At 38.7% G+C, this 17,156-nt stretch overlaps 1 long non-coding RNA gene across 1 annotated transcript; it reads right to left on the reverse strand.

Annotated features, from left to right (window-relative positions):
- Nucleotides 1-3,704: 3,704 nt before the first annotated feature.
- Nucleotides 3,705-6,710, reverse strand: LOC145823376 (uncharacterized). The gene is made up of 2 exons (XR_014365662.1): nucleotides 6,489-6,710; nucleotides 3,705-5,781 (listed from the first exon to the last, which is right to left on the reverse strand). It is a non-coding gene; the product is annotated as an uncharacterized LOC145823376 (long non-coding RNA).
- Between the last annotated feature and the right edge of the window lie 10,446 nt (nucleotides 6,711-17,156).

Here is a 17,156-nt window from a genome sequence, read left to right on the forward strand (position 1 = left end):
GGCGCTCAAGCACATCTTCATCAAGCATGGCAATTCAATTTGTTCATTCAGGGCATGACACACGGTGTTTCAAGGACAATAGGAGCATTCTAGCATCAATGTCAGAGTCATGTTAGGTTGTTAGATTGCATGTATAGCAATTTCGAGTTGTGATTTTGTTTTATTCTCTTAGTCATGTTCAAGAGTCATTGTCAAATTCAAATGAAAAACACAAAAGGCTAAGCATTTGAAAGAAATAAAAGATTTTGATAAAAAGAATGTTCGATTTCATTGCATATACTATGAAAATTTAGGATTTGTGCAAAACATGAATTTTTACAAAAAGCATGGGGCATCCCCTAAAGGCATACTGTACAATGTTTTCCAAAAAAAAAAAAAAAAAATTAAAAGTGAAAAATGAAAAAGCATAAACATCCTAAAGACTATGGCAAATGGAACCCGGTCTGCCTCCCCAAGGGCACTTCGAACCACCCTGAGATGGACCCTCCTCATCTTAATCATCATTATCACCATCATCATCATCTTCGCTATTGCTGTCGGACTCATAGCCATCATCCAAAGTGCCTCCCCCTACCTCATGGGATGCGGATGCACCTCCTGTATGCCCAGACAGGCCATCAACCTACAAGAATCAAATAAGAACTCAGAATCAGCAAGGATTACAATATAGTTGGAATCATCATATGGAAGAAAAGGAAAGTCACCTAAATTGGGCCCCGAGCGCCGGTCACATACTTCTGGATCAGTGCCATCATGCTCGGCAATGTCCTACAATTGCTCTCAGTATGCCCATAAGGAACCTAATCAGTATAGTTGAAAGACAGAGATAAGGGATAGGATGTATAAACCAAAAAAGTGGGATAACTAGGTACTTGCTCGACTCCAGCATGCCAAAATGGTCTTGGTACAGTTGACTGGTGTCAAGGCTTGTAGTCTTTTATCATGGATACAAAGGATCAAAGAGGGTGAGTGTTCACGGGAATTTACAGAACTTTTGGATGAAGAGCTGGAAAGGTGGGGCACTTCAGTCATACCAACTGACAAAGTATTCAGGCAAAAGGATGAAAAAAACAAGTTGATTGGCATGGGAAATCAAGAGCTTCTTGATTACTTTAGTTCAAGCACCCTCTGGACATCCTCAAGGCATAGGTATGTCCTAAACTCAAGCTTAGGCATTGGCACGCCTTCTGAGGCACAATTATTTTATCATTTATAACATTGGCACTAGCACACAAATCATTTGGCATGGTAGCAATATTCCTCAAAACCACATTTGGCATCATGATAAAATAACTGGCAAATTTTGGCACCCACTTGATAAAACTTGGCATGTGGCACCACTTAATGCATTTTGGCAAACACCTGGCATCATTTTATACATCATGGTAGAGTCGAAACCACTAGGCACCCATTTAAATTCCCACATCTTATCGATGCAAGTGTGGAATAACATCTAAACCTCCATATCTTGCCGTTGTGAAAATGGAAGGAAATGACTTTGCATTCAAATTCCCATGTCTTGTCGATGTGAGTGTGGAATAATATTTAAACCTCTATGTCTTGTTGATGTGAGCATGGAAAGGAATCACTCGGTAGTTAAACTCCCATGTCTTACAAATACGAGTGTCGAATAGCATCTAAACCTCCGTGTCTTGTCAATGCGAGCATTGAAATGAATCACTTGGTATTTAAATTCCCATGTTTTGCAGATGCGAGCATGAAATAGCATCTAAACCTCTATGTCTTGCTGATGTGAGCATGGAAAGGAATCACTTGACATTTAAAGTCTCACGTCTTACCAATACGAGCATGGAATAGCATCTGAACCTCCATGTCTTGCCCATACAAGCATGGAAAAGAATCACTTGGCATTCAAATTCTCAAGTCTTGATGATGCGAGCATGGAATAGCATTTAAAATGTCTTGCTGATGCGAGCATAAAAAGGCACCACCTTGCATTTAAAATTCTTGCATTTTGCTGATGAGAGCGTGGAATAGCATTTAAACCAACATGTCTTGCCGATGCAAGCATGAAAAGGCACCACCTGGCATTTAAAATTCTCATATCTTGCCGATGCGAGTGTAGAATAGCATTTAAACCCCTATGTCTTGCCGATGCAAGCATGGAAAAGGCACCATTTGGCATTTAAAATGGCACCCAATAAACCCCTATGTCTTGCCGATGCGAGCATGGAAAAGGCACCACTTGGCATTTAAACCCCCCTGTCTTGCTGATGCAAGCGTGGAAATGGCATCAACCGAACCTCCATGTCTTGCCGATGCAAGCATGGAACAATATCTTATAAACTCCATGTCTTGCCAATACGAGCGTGTAATGGCATTCATTAAACCCCATGACTCATCGATATTACCCCGAGACCGCACTATCTGGCATTCAAATACCTCCATGACTCATCGATACGAGCATGGGAAATCATCATTTGGCTTTTAATGAAACCATGACTCGTCGATACAAGCATGTAATAGCATACAATGGCATACCCTTGCTCATTGATACAAGCGTATAATTACATACATATTGGCATCATCAGCATCATAATGGCATCACTTTAACCACATTGTAGTGTGCTTTATTATTTGGCACAATTTTCTTTGGAAAATTTTGCACGATTGGCATAAATCAGAAAAGAATGGAAATGAACTCAACATAGGAATGACAAGGTGAGTACGACAAGTATCACCCGCTCCCCTCTTCTTAAAATGCATGCTTGGATGAATGCTTGAGTGTTTGTTGTATACACTTACTAATGTATATTGTCGCACAACTGCCCTGAACTACACTAATTAGATTCCTTGCAATCAAGGATATGTAAGCAACTTGTGGCTTTGATATCTTGCATGAATGTATGGCACTACCTTAAGCCTTAGGGTCATGTCACCTAGGATGGTCTCAGGTCTTTAACGTTCACTTCTCATCAATTCATGATTGTTTGAGCTTGTTAAAGAGGGACAACTGTACACACCCCATTTTGACAAACCCAAGGACTTCGGGTGCTTGTAAGCCACCCGATGATGAAATGGTACTTACTTTATCCTTAGAATGTTAAAAGGTTGCTTAGAGTTGTTGTACAAACCTATTTTGGCCAAAAATTAGCTTTTTCAAAAATGACCATTTTACCCCCGACCCATTTTTAGCCGAAAATTAGCTTCTTAACCCCAGAAAGCCTAATTGTTTCTTGATTGATCATATTTTCCAAAATTAGTAACCCGTTTTATCAAAAACATTTATCAGAATGCAATTCGGGCTTACTTGTGCCACATGTAGGCCAAGAGCATAGGGCAACGTACTTGTGCATGCAATGCATGGCACGTTTACCAAGGAAAAATACACATGCGCACATTAGGTGTGAGTCCACACATTATTTGTATGTGCGCACCATCGTTTTACGTGTACTGGTGGTCCGTACATGTGCACATTGAAGTATTGTAGAGTTATTTTTGGTAACTCAATTTTGGTGTAAAACTGGTAGGAACAACGGAGGAGGAAGTGATGAAACTCCATAAGGGTTTCAAAGGCTTTCCGGTCACGCCCCAAACCTGCCCCTAAAAGTTTGGGCATGACTCGTTTGAAAACGAACACTTAACCTGTAGTAAATAACATATGGGGCCTCATCGGAAGCATAAAGTAGGAAAATAACTATACATATAAATTCCATTGAGCTACATCTACATGCCAGGACCTCTTATACATCACATTCATCATGGAAAATAAATAAAGCTCCAAACCATATGTTGTAGCATCGGTGATAAACAACCATATGTACAGACCCAGCCCCATCATTGGGCTTATATAAAAATCATTGAAGTTCTACCTCTTTAACTTTAAATGGGTAATCAAAATTAAGCCAACATTTCAATAGACTTTACAAAAATAAATGGCTTCTTGCAGTGCCTGAACCCACGAAGGTTGACAAAAGAAAACAGGTGTCATGACTAGGACTGACCACTTGGTTGGTTACCTACAGAAACATACATTAGACAGAGTGAGCCAAGCTCAGTGAATAGTAATACATAAATAAAACGATGCTTAAATTGAAACGTAACACATAGCAATGCATATAAAGATGTAGAGTTCACATAGTTAGTCTGATTCTGTGCTACGTACATAACGGCCTTAAGTTCAATCTTGCAACATAAACATGGTGGCTATAAGCCCTTGAAACATGGTGGCACGAGGCCCTTGAAACATGGTGGCTATAAGCCCTTGAAACTTGTGGCACTAAGGCCCTTGAAGCATGTGGCATAAAGCCCTTGTAACATATGGCACTAAGGCCCTTGAAACATATGGCATAAAGCCCTTGTAACATATGGCACTAAGGCCCTTGAAACATATGGCATAAAGCCCTTGTAAAGTTAGCATGAAGCCCTTGAAAAGTTGGCATGAAGCCTTTGGACATGCATATATGAACCCAAGAGGTGTGTCACACGGACTCTAGAGGTAACTCACAATGTAGCACTTAGTTCCGTGTAGCACTTTGTTTCATTTCATAACAACTTATACGGATGGCTATAAGCCTCATAACTTTCACATATGTATGGACTCAAGAGGTGTCTCACATGGACTCTAGCGGTGGCTCACAATGTAGCACTTAGTTCCAAGTAGCACTTTGTTCCATACCAATAATCATTAGGTCTTACAAACCAAACCATACATGTAATGTCATACCCCGGAAATAAATTCATACATATGCATTATGCTTGAATCATAAATAGAAATCAGAATTCATACTTGCTTATACTTGGCACTGTAATAGTGCTAGCAAATCAATAATAAGTATTTTTTTTTTTTGTTCGTTCCATAAAGGAATCCCCCAACATTGTGAACTTGTAGCATACTTGAACATGTACATACATAAACTGGTAACATACGTAAACTTGTGACAGACTTAAACTTGTAACATATACTTGAAATATACCTGAACATACTTGAACTTGTAACATACTAGAAACATGCCTGAAACATACTTGAACATCATTCATTAATTCAAACGGAACATATCATAACTAGAGCATTTCTTGTTGTATCGTGTCATTATCGTACGCTGAACAATGAGAGACTAATTCACATTCTCACGAGGGTCACATAATGATGTTAAACTTTGCACTTATATCATAGATTCTGGATCACTTCCAATTCATAAGCAACATAACAAATTAACTTCAATTCATCTGGATACATGTAGCTACTCTTATATTTACTCAGAATCCGTTCTTCAAGAATGAACATAAATTCTTTTGGGTAAATGACTTACTTTACGTGCTCTCTTATCAATAGCATACACCTTTGTTTAATCATTCTTATATGTTAACATAGTTGCCTTGCCTTGTAATTAACATAGTCCTAATGGTAACTGTTACATCATTCCCATGAGTTGACATAATTAATGTATAGTTAACAGGACATTCCTGATAATTAGTAACAAAAAGTAAGTACATTCTCATTAGATTATAGATGACTTTATTGGTTTCACAATTTCACAATTCGGCCCTTGGCTTGAGGGGTTCACACAATCACAAGTTCCTTTGATGTTTTCATAATTCCATAATGTTTCTCACATAACATACATAACTTCATAAACTCTTTTGAAGTTTCCATAATATCACAGTGTTTCTCACATAGCATTCATAACATTTATGTCAACATAATTCTTACGACGAAGATTTAACATCAATAACGATAAATGGTTAAAGGTACATTAAAGTGCTACTACTCGCAGTGATCGGTTCCCGGTGGTAATGGTACAATGTCCTCGTCTCGACCTACAATTACAGTGCACAACACATAATATGAGGTTATACTCGATCCTTTACTTATTCTCTTTGATCGTTCAATCAATTAGTCGTGGTGGTACCAAGCTCATTATTCTTTAATATGTTGTAATCCATGTCTTAGAAAACAGGAGAAATCGATAGGAAATGGTTTAGGTGAAGAAATGGTACATAACTAATTGACATAACGTGAACAGTCGTCACTAATTTGTGTATAACTTTTTCTGTATTTAGAATTTGGGAGTGAGACTAGCGCCATTGGAAACTAGACTTCCGGGGCTTGATTTTAGGCTCAAGAATCACTCAAAACGGAGTCCGGATGCAAAAGACATACCTATTCAAAGTTGGCTGGACAGAGCTGTCTCCGCACGTGCGGGTGAACAGTGCCGCACGTGCGGCCCTGGACAGCAGCAGTCCGAAAATGGCTGAAATTGTGGGACTTCTCATTTTCAAAAATCAAACCTTAATTAAATGTAAATCAAAGCCCAAAACCCTTTAATACATGACCAATTTCACACTATTATTCTTCATCAAACACCATAATCTCACAATAAACAAATTTAATGATTTTACTTCTTCAATCAAGGAATTCTTAGAAAATCAAGGTTCATGGGTTCAAAGCGCACATCTTCTATATCAATCCATGATTTCAAGTAGTAGATGGGTTCTATACAAGCTTAGTAATTAGAGCCACATACCTTACCCAAACCTTTGTTCATCCCTTAGTCTCTTCAATTTTTCCCAAGCTTTTGGTTGATCTTTCCTCTCTCTTCTATCTTCTTCAACCATCTTCAAGCTTCCATGGATGTTGAATTCCTTAGGAAGAAGCTTTGTCTCTTCTCCCTCTCTCTCTCTCTCTCTCACGGTTCTCCTTCCCCTTTCTCTAGATATTTTTATTTTTTGTTTGGTTCATAATAGATGAGTTCAACAACTCATAAGGCATATATGCATATATAAAAGCTTCCCACAAATAGGAAGGGCCAAACACGCCCTTACGAATCGCACGAAATCACATTTCAATTAAACTTCCCAGATAACTCTAAAAATTATGCTGATCATAAATATGTCCCATGTTCCGGTATCTGAAGTCTTTAAGGCCTTTAATTTGCAGTATAAAGTTAATCACCCAAACGTCCATTAACGAATCAGACAAATTAGATTTCAAATTAATTTTCCCAAATAATTCCATAAATTCCCATTAACATATCCAAGTACTCAATTTCGATTTTTGAACCCATAAAGGTCGGTAATTCCCATTTTAAGTCCGTAACTCAAATGATAATGCTTCAATTCTAATAGATATAATTAAATTAAACAACATCATTTCATAGGGAAATAAAGATGATTTCTTATACGCATTTTGGGGTCATTACATCTCCCTAGCTCTATAAATAGAGCCCCTCGCCCTCTCTTCGATGGGGTTAAGAACTTGGAGGCTTTTTGCACACTTTGAGAGCAAACATCATCCTTCCTCTTTCTCACTACCTTAGCCACGAAAATACCTCACCTACAGCAACAAAACAACTCTGAAAATTCTATACGGTCTGAAGCATATCAACCCTAACTTGGACCCAAAGTCTGAGGGAGGCTTGTGGCAAAGGACTCGGTTTCACTTGCTTCTTTTCACGTTTGTTCTTTGGTTTCTCAAAACCAGAAGGTAACTCTCAGTTCTTTTCATATTTCAATCTCTTTTCTGCTTTCATTTTGGTATCCAAGCATGCTGGGTTGTTAGTTTGGTCATTCCTTAATGTGGCTTCTTAGTTCTTATCATTTTCTCACATCCTCTTGTATGTTTTCATTCTTTTAATCAAAACAGCATGTTTGTAGGCTTTATTTATTCATGTAAAGATCATGCATGAGCCCAATTTGACCATCATGTAATATTAGTTTATTTTTGTTTTTTACTTGTTAGTTGTTAGTTTTTTTACTTGCATAATATTCATGTTTGTAGCCTCAAACCGGGCTTAGGATTACATTTTGTATGTATTAGTTTCATGATTAGGTCATGTTTATTTTATGTCTTGCATGTAAGATGCATGAAGTGGGCATCCAGGTAAGTCTTCTTGTCCTTCTTAGCATGTGTGTGTTTCTTGCATTGTTATTTCCAATTATGCAAGTTTATATGCTCTTTTATGCAAAACTGTATGTTTTGATATACTTTCTGTGAATATTTTGTATCTTAGTTTATATTCAAGGCCATGGATTATCAAAAATCCATTTTTCCTAACAACGTAAGAATTTTATTTATTTATTTATTTTTATTTTTTTTATGAATATGGCCTTAGTCGTTTAATAAAAAATGCGTGATATTTACTTTTTCTTCAAATCACATAGTTTAGGTTAGTAAAGAATTTTTAGGTCTAAAATTAATTTACATGAATAATTAACCACTAAAATCATAAAATAGAGGATGAGAAGACGCTAATCTTTGGATTGAGCAAAAGGGAGTGCTTCCATGTAAATAGCCTTCCATTTTTGTACCTAAACTCCCGAACCCAGAATATTCTTGGTTATGACGAACTGGACCTTAACTTTGTTTTCATCATTAAAGGTTTCTTAATTCGCCTTTAAAAATTAAGTGGCGACTTTATGTCAACAAAGAAAGTCGATGTGGGAAGTAATGTCTTAGACTTGAAAAAGACACTACGCCCACACCTACCAAGTCAAATGTCCAAGTATGAAACGGGTAGGGTCTCTTGACATTGTGTAGCTCAACTACCGGTGCATGTATTGGATTCCTAAACTTTTGACAACACTAGTACCTCTTTACATAGTTCTTGGCATCCTCCTCCCTCGTCGGCCAATAGTAGCTGAGGTAAATGAGGTGCTCATACAGTTGTTGCCCTCCTTGATGTTCCACTTTGTGGGCTTCTTCCAGCACATCGCTTGCCTCATCTTTGGATATGATAGGGGTGTCCCTTCGAAGTTTCTTCGATACAACTTTCCTTGGTCAAGGAAGAAGCGGACAACCCGCCTCTTGACCCAGATTGCGTAGGTTTTATTCTCAGGTAGTGTCCCATTTTCAAGAAATTCAATGCATGGTTGTCTTCATTCCTCACTACTTAGGAAATTGGCTTATTCTTCTTTTGGATAGGATTGACACTTTACACATTGCCTCTGCAATTCGATACTTTCTTTTTCCATCTCTAGCCAGTAATAGCCTTATCTCTATATTCGTTGGTATAGACTAATATCTCCATGTCCACAAGGCTTAGCATGGATTTGCTTATGTGTGTAAGTTGTCTCTTGCCTACAAGCGCATCTTGCCAACAAATTGTTAGGACCGCAAAAGTATAACTCTCCTCTGAGGAGCAGGAATGATGCAAGTTCTGCTGGTCTAATAGCTCTTTTGTCTGTTTTCAACTATTAAATTATACTTTCTTTCCACCCATTGGCAGCTCGCTTTGTATGTCCCTCAGTTATCACTATTGGTGTTATTCTTTTCTCGATGACAATGGTTATACTATCTTCAAGGATATCCACCTTTGCCTCCAGTGTAACCAGGGCATCGGGAAAACAGTTTTATGCCTGGGGGGTGTGTTGAATTTGGACATCTTCAAACTGTGTAAGCAATCTCTAAACTATGTTGTGGTACAATGTTAAAAGAGGTTCCTTCAAACCAAAGTTACCAAGTTTTTGATTTATGACTAGCTTGGAGTCACTCCAAATTTTCAACTTGTGGAGGCCTTCCTTTTGAACAACAATCAAACCCAGTATCAGCATCTTATACTCAGTCTCATTATTCGAACATTCAAAGTCAAGCTTGTATAATAGGTGAAACTTCTTTCCATCTTGACTGGTCAGTGTAATGCTAGTGTAGACCGCCCGAACGTCACGGCTCCGTGCGCGAAGGAGCGAAATCCGTTTTGTTCATTAGCTACTACAGTTTGGACTCGTGTCACGGTTCTGAATCTAATCTCGCAAAGTGCAATGCAAAACCGATAAATCACCAAAGAGTCCAAATCCGACAAATCATTTTGGAAAACTGATTTTAATAAAGAAGTGCCAAACATGGACTGCTTTGCGAGATACAGAGTCGCCACCTAAATGTTTTATTTTGGGAAATTTCGGAAACCTTGACTCGTGCCTAAGGCCACGTGTCCGTCATCACCAAAGTTGCCTCGGCTCGAGAACTTGGTTACGAGAGGGAAAGGTCATTCAATGAGCACCCCCGCTCGCCCGTTCAAAGATCGGCCTTTACTAACATGATATTTTGTTATAGAAAACACATGTGTCCTTATTCTGGTTCATTAGCTAGAATTACTATGTGATGCGCACCGCATACAATTATAGACTAGATCGCCTAAGTTGGAACAAAACATTTCATGCTTGTTTGAAAATGGTTTGAAGTTGCTACCCGCAAGTAGGCTATGACGTGGATTTGCCACCCTCAAGTGGGCTTAGAAAACAAGGTTTTGCCACCCTTGAGTGGGCTTAAAACTCGCATTTTGATGAATTGTTCCAATTCAAGCAATCCAACGTTCATCCACAGGCATTCATGCAATTAAACACTTAAGCAGTTAGCCTGATGGCAAGCATGCTATCATGGCAATACTCACACTCACGCAAGATGCTAAAGCATAAACACTTACAGTGTAGTCCGAGCCAAAATAGAGAACTAGTTAGTAATCATGTATATCCTAGTTCATGTTAAGATGGCTAATGTAACACATGCAAAATGCAACTAGAAATAGGCTCGGCTATTCTAAGATGGCGTATGAGATGCAACTTGATAACACGCTGTTAAACACGTATTCAAGTAAATGTATTGAAATACAATGCGGTTTGTATGATGCGCCGAGTCCGGTGCATGCAAAACAGATGAATGATGCATGCATGCATAGCATAAGGATGCTAATTGAAATATGTCCTAAAACTAACCATCAAAAGCTGATAAGTAAAAAGGAGAAAGACGTGGGATTGGAAGACATTCATACACTCACGCACACTTACTACAAGATTCACCCTCTCAACGGAGGGTTCGAATGAATCAACTAGCTAGCTATGCTAAGCTATTCTAACTAATCTAATAATCTAATTAGACTAATTATTACATAATCAAAATGAATAACTAGCTAACACTAAGCTAATTATTATAACACATTTAACTAATTAAGCAAATTAATTAAGTTACAAAACCAACTAAGTAAGAAAGGAAAGAAGCTGAATTGAGCTGCCGCGGCTCTGCCTCAGAATGATGAATGATGTATGCTTGATCGCCTCGCTTGGAAATCCGTTGCCATGCCTCATATTGCTTCTGTTTGCACTGTTTTAGACTTCTGAAAACTGTACAAATCTCCAAAACACTTCTGATCCACCTCATGGACATGCTGAGAGGCCATCGGCCAAATGGTATAGTCATCGACCAAGGGATAAGGGTCATTGACCAAGGGATAAGGGTCATCGACCACTTTTGAGTCCATCGGCCAAATACTGATAGCCAATCAGCACACTAGATAGCTGATCGGCCATCTCTTACTACAAAATGCTCCTTTTTGCTGCAGCAGAGCTCAAACAGAGGCATGGCAATGTATTTGTAAGAAAATGTGTGTGCAACCACTCCCCTTATCATGCTTGAAACTCAAAGGAGTGTAGTGCTCGACTCTCGAGCCATCAATCACGCATTCCAATGCATGATGGCCAAAGAGGCCGAGTTGCACAGATCAACATGGATGAAATGCACAAAAACACATAAATGCCTTGACCTCTATCATGCATGATCAAGAGGGCCGGTGACCGAGAATTGAGGCACGTTTCATCATTTCAAGTATGAAACGTCCCTCGTTCCTCGTGTTTGGTTTAACACCCCAAACCAAACACAATGCAATGCATGCAACATGGAGATGCTATGCAATACAACATAAGCATGCCAAATGCAATGTAACAAGCATGCAAAATGCAATGCAACCTAAACATGCAAACATGCAGTGTACCAAGCATGCAACAATATGCAAAAATCATGCAATGCGACAAACATGCGACAACATGCAATGCGACAAGCATGCAACATCGAAAAAATGGAACAAACATGCAACAACATGCAGGATGGACTTAAACCAAAATGGACAGACATCAATCATGCCCAAATCAGTGGCCAAAACACCAAAACTAAGGCACCAAAAGGCAAAACATGCATGCACACATATTGGTCCATAAGCTAGGCAACAATGCACAATCCTTAAATATGATGAAGAAGTGACAAGTAAGAAAGTATGACAATGGAGTAAGCTCTGAAATCATGTGAGGAATGATGCCAAATCATGCACATAATACAAGCATAGCATGCTAGGAGGTTCAAAACTTAAGACTAGCTAAGGAGTTTGTACCAAGGCCACATGAATCAAAACCCAAAGGGCCAAAGACAACCAAAAAAGTCCTAGATCATGCCAAAATGAGTCTAAAGCATGCATGGACCAAAGCTACAACAAGCAAACATGAAAGGCATAAGGTATGATACATGCAAGGCCAATGAAGAGGGTCACACTACACCTACGAAAACCAAGCATAGCATGACTTAACCAACAAAAATCAGAGTTATGGCATGTCAAAATTAGCCCAAATACACACTGAAATGGTAGCTTAAAGGCCTAAGCATGGTGGTATACACAATGATCCATTCTTGAGGCATAAAGAGCCAAACCTCCTAGGCATAGTGACAAGCACAAGTGTATGACCATGAAATATGCTCTGAAATTATATAACAAATGATGCCAAATCATGAAAGTATCCCAAGCAATGCATGCTAGTGGCTGGGAAACTCAAAGCTAACAAGCTAGAATGCACTATGGCTATATAAAGCATGGCATGCATGGCCAAGAAAACACAAATTAGAGCTTAAGCATGGTAAAACAAGGCTAAAAGCTTCTTTGAGTTGAGCCAAAACATGCAAGAATGATGGTCCAAACACAAGATGCATGTTACGCTAGCATGCAAGATTGTACTACAAGTATGTGAAGCATGCAAGACGCTATCAAGCCAACCTAAAACAGAGTTGAGGCATGCTAAAATAACACCAAAAACATGCTAAGAACAAACCAACTGAAGCTTCTCAAACATGCTCAATCATGAGGCAGTCAAAGCAAGTATGCAAGGCACAAGGAGAGGGGATGACCCTCTCCTATTTGGGACCTCAAAACTACCTTTCCACCACTGAAAATCCTCTGGATTTTAGTGGTGAGAAGGCCAAAACAAGGTGATCCCAATAGTTTAAAAAGAAGGCACAAGAACAAGACCAAACAAGGCCTAAGAGGGGGTAGACTTCCCCCAACACAAAAGTGACCTTAAACAAACATTGCAAGCATGAAAAATCAGAACTTTTTGTAGTAGAAAGTTAAGCTTAAAACCACATGCAAGTAGGGCCAAAAGCTTAAGTGAAAATAAGGGATCAAAAGGTTAGTTTCTCACCCTTGAAGAACACCTTCAAAATCACAACTCCAGCAACTTTTCTGAGATTAAACCAACCCAAAAACTCTAAAACCAACTTGAAGAAGCCTCACCAACAAAAGGATGGTGTTCTAGTAGGTGTTTGTGTGCATAGTGTGAAGAAATTACACTTTTGAGCACAAACAAGGGCAAATATGGAGAGAGAGGTAAAATATATAGAGAGAGTGATATATGTTTTGTATATCAACTTTTTTAGAACCTCTAGAAAGGGAGAGGGGACTCCCTTCTTATAGAAAATCAATTCTCAAGCTTATTGAGCAAGCTTGAGTCTTGATTCAATCCCTCCATACACATGTATGGAGGTTGAGATCTGTGCTTACCAGCTGTCACAGCTGGCACAAAAATATCTGCAAAAGCAGGTGAAAAGGTCTCGGCCAAGAAATATGGTCGATCGACCAAAAAGAGTGTCGATCGACCAACAAGAGTGTCGATCGGCCAACACTTATGGCCGATGGCAAGAAAACAAGGCCGATAAGCACAAGGCTTGGCCGATGGGTTGCAGGGATGGCCAACAAGCCAGCCTCTTCCCGCAGAAGCAAAAACCACAAGTCGTTGGTCCATAACCAAGCACAAAACAAACAAGTCAAGAGATCCTAAGGCAAGGTGTGTAGCCGAGACTTTCGGGAACTTAAAACGAACACGAGCATGGATGATCATCGAGTGTTCGAACGATGAGGTTCAAGTCTTGAGGACGGTCAAAAATGAGCTGTCTACAGCTAGCACCATCTTTTCCAGCCCCAGAGGCGCTATCAAATTTCAAGTCTGAGTAAGCCTCAACTTTTGCTATTGAGACATAAACCTCACCAGGTAGAGACACCTCAGCAAGTTCATGTTCACCAAATGGGAACTACGCTAGCAGATCTACATGTGCTTGGCTCTTGATAGCCCTTGGCGTGATGTATGTAATGTCATATTCTGCCAAAGCCAACAGCCAATAGTCTAACGACCCCGACCTCTGTATCATTATTACATATTAGTCTATTGGGTATAAATTGCATTATTTTATGTTTAATTGATACTTATTTGTTTGTTTGTGAATTATCTGTTTAATTGCCGACTTAGAATTCAAAATTAAATGCCCAAACGGATTCATAAACCAAAATTGGTTAATTTAATAGGTTAGTTAGAATATTTAGAACCATATGGTAAGTTTGATGAAAATTTGATTTGGATCAAAATAATTAGAATAAAATAATCATAATTGATTAGGCTTGAGCCCAATTGATTAGTCTTAATCATATCTAATTAGTGAAGCCTTAATCAAGCTATATATATGTCGTAATCAAGCTTAGGAGCTCATTTGAACAACTTTTGAGCTGAAAATTGAGAGAGAAGAAGAGAGTTCAACATTCGTAGAGAGAGAGAGAGAGAGAGAGAGAAGAGAATAGAATTCAAGAGGATTAAAGGGAGATTGAAGAGATTAAGCTTAACAAAGGCCAAAGTCAAGCTCTGGGTATGCTCTTTACCCATAATTCATGAAGATAATCCATGTAGGAAGATGAATTCACCAAGTTGTAGGATCATTTGCATGTATTTGAAAGGATTGAGCATGAATCATCATGAATATGGAGAGTTTAAGTGAATTGTGTGCATGGATACATAATTCTTCACTTTTGAACTTGGTTTTCTACAAATTCATACATGCATGGGGCTTACACATGTTAATTCTTAAAGTTCTTCATGGTTTTACACTCAACACCTCATATAAACATGTTTTGTAAAGAAAAGAGTTTATTTTGCTACATGCATGTTAAGAACATGATGTTTTGAGCTTTATTTTGAAGAATTGAAAGAGAATTTGATAACATGGTTTCATAATTTCCAAATATTCATGCTTTATAAAGTGTTTCTAAGCTTTTGAGACCAACCATGCAGGCTTTGAACTTGAAAGAAGTTTCTTTGAACTTTAAACACAAATTTGGAAAACCAAAAATTCTTCCAGTTCGCTCGAGTGAGCAATCCTTCATCGAGCAATAAATGAAGGCATCCAGTACTTTTACAGGCGTTTGGTCGTTGGCTCGAGCGACCAAGTGTCCACTTGAGCAAACTCACTTTTGTTCAGCACTTAGCTCCAATAACCATCAAGCGTAACATTTGAGCATCCAGTACTTTTGCAGACAGGCCACACTGCTCGAGCGACCAAGTGTGCACTCAAGCGAACACCTTATTTTCAGCAAATTTTGGCTAATACTTACAAGTACATATTTGCATCCTCATGCCCTTTGGCATTTTTTTGCATCATTTGAACATTCTTAGTCATTGAATAAGCTAGAAACACACATAAGAGAATCAAACTAAGATACGTTACTTGTTTTAGATGTGTGTTCAATGTGTATTTGTGTTATATGATTTGTGTTGATGGTCAACCGAGTTCTATCATTAGTACTAGCCACTGTGAGTGATATCTTTGTAAAAATATGTTGAAATGTATTTTTGAATTACAGAAAGAATGTTATTCAAAATGCTATTTGGATACAAATGAATGATTGCCCCTTTGGAAATGTAATTGTGTCAACCTTAGTGTAGCCCTTGCCTGGGGGTACCAATACCAAGGCCCATGTGATATGTGTATAGAGATCTTTGATGTAGATCAAAGTGGTCCCTCTGCCAGACCTATATGGTCCCTCTGCTAGACCTACGTGGTCCCTCCATCAGATCTAAGTGGTCCCTCTGTTAGACCTATATGGTGCCTCTATTCGATCCGCGTGGTCCTTTTGTGCACTAATGGATGTACCACATATGATTATGATTTGTGAACTTTGATATGACATGTATTCAAATATGCTCTGCTTTGAACTCATGTGATATGATTTTGTACCATGATAGACATCATTCATTTAACCTCTTTATACTGGTATTACTCACTGGGCTTTAGTTCACCCCATTCCCCTATATATATGTAGGTGAGCAAATGGAGTGTCAGGCATAAGGCAACCTTGAGAATCCACTTTTTTATCATCCATTTTGGAGTGCCTCCGTAATGGGGCAATCTTGGACTCATGCGGAGCCAAGCTGTGTCAACCTTGTGGATCAAGATGTTTTGCCTTGTTTTTTTTGTTTAGTTCTTTTGTTTTGGAACTGGTTATGTATGGATATTTTGTATATGGGTATAAGATGCTAAGGCATATGTTGTATTTGCATCCATGAGATGGATGAAGTTTAAATTTCATACGGACTTTCATGTATACACTACTTGATGTACATGTTTATATTTTAATATTGTTTCCATAAGGCCCTGTTATTATTATTAATTATCAGTTTTGTCTTTGAGGCCAGAGGTAATTTGGGATTACTGGTCGGGCACAACCTAAGCCTTTAGGAATAGGTTAGAGTCGTGACAAATAGCCACCTTGCCATTCTCCTAGTTAGAGCGAGCTTACTTAGTAAGTACCGAACTAGATCACTCTTGGTCACAACCTGGATTGGATGTGCTAAAAAAATAAAGGCACAACTTCTGCATTGTGAAGATTAAGGCTAAACAATGTCTCTCAATTGAGGTATACCACAATTCAGCGTCATGCACTTTTTGACTGATGTAATAGACTGGCTTTCCAACGCCAACTATCTCTTGGACTAGTAAAGCTTTGATAGACCAAGGTGTGGAGGTATGATAAAGTAGTAAAGTTTTTCTGGGTTCTGGGGCAATCATTGTGAATGGCGAGGTAAGTGCTTTATTTATTGTATCGAAAGCTTGTTGGTGATCTTGCAACCATTTGAGCTTTGATTCCCTTTTAGCAATGTCCCAAAGGAAAAGGTTATTTTAGCAAGGGTTAGAATAAACATCCTAAGGTATGACACTTTGCCTAGGAATTTCTTCAATGGTTTTTGGGAATGGGGCGATGGCATTGCCAAGATTGACTAATTTTATCTCCATCTGCTTCAATTCCACGTTGGTGCACTAAGAAACCGAGGAACTTTCCCGC

This window comes from Camellia sinensis, chromosome 4, assembly GCF_055761805.1.
Source record: "Camellia sinensis isolate YWXY chromosome 4, ASM5576180v1, whole genome shotgun sequence".
Taxonomy (NCBI): domain Eukaryota; kingdom Viridiplantae; phylum Streptophyta; class Magnoliopsida; order Ericales; family Theaceae; genus Camellia; species Camellia sinensis.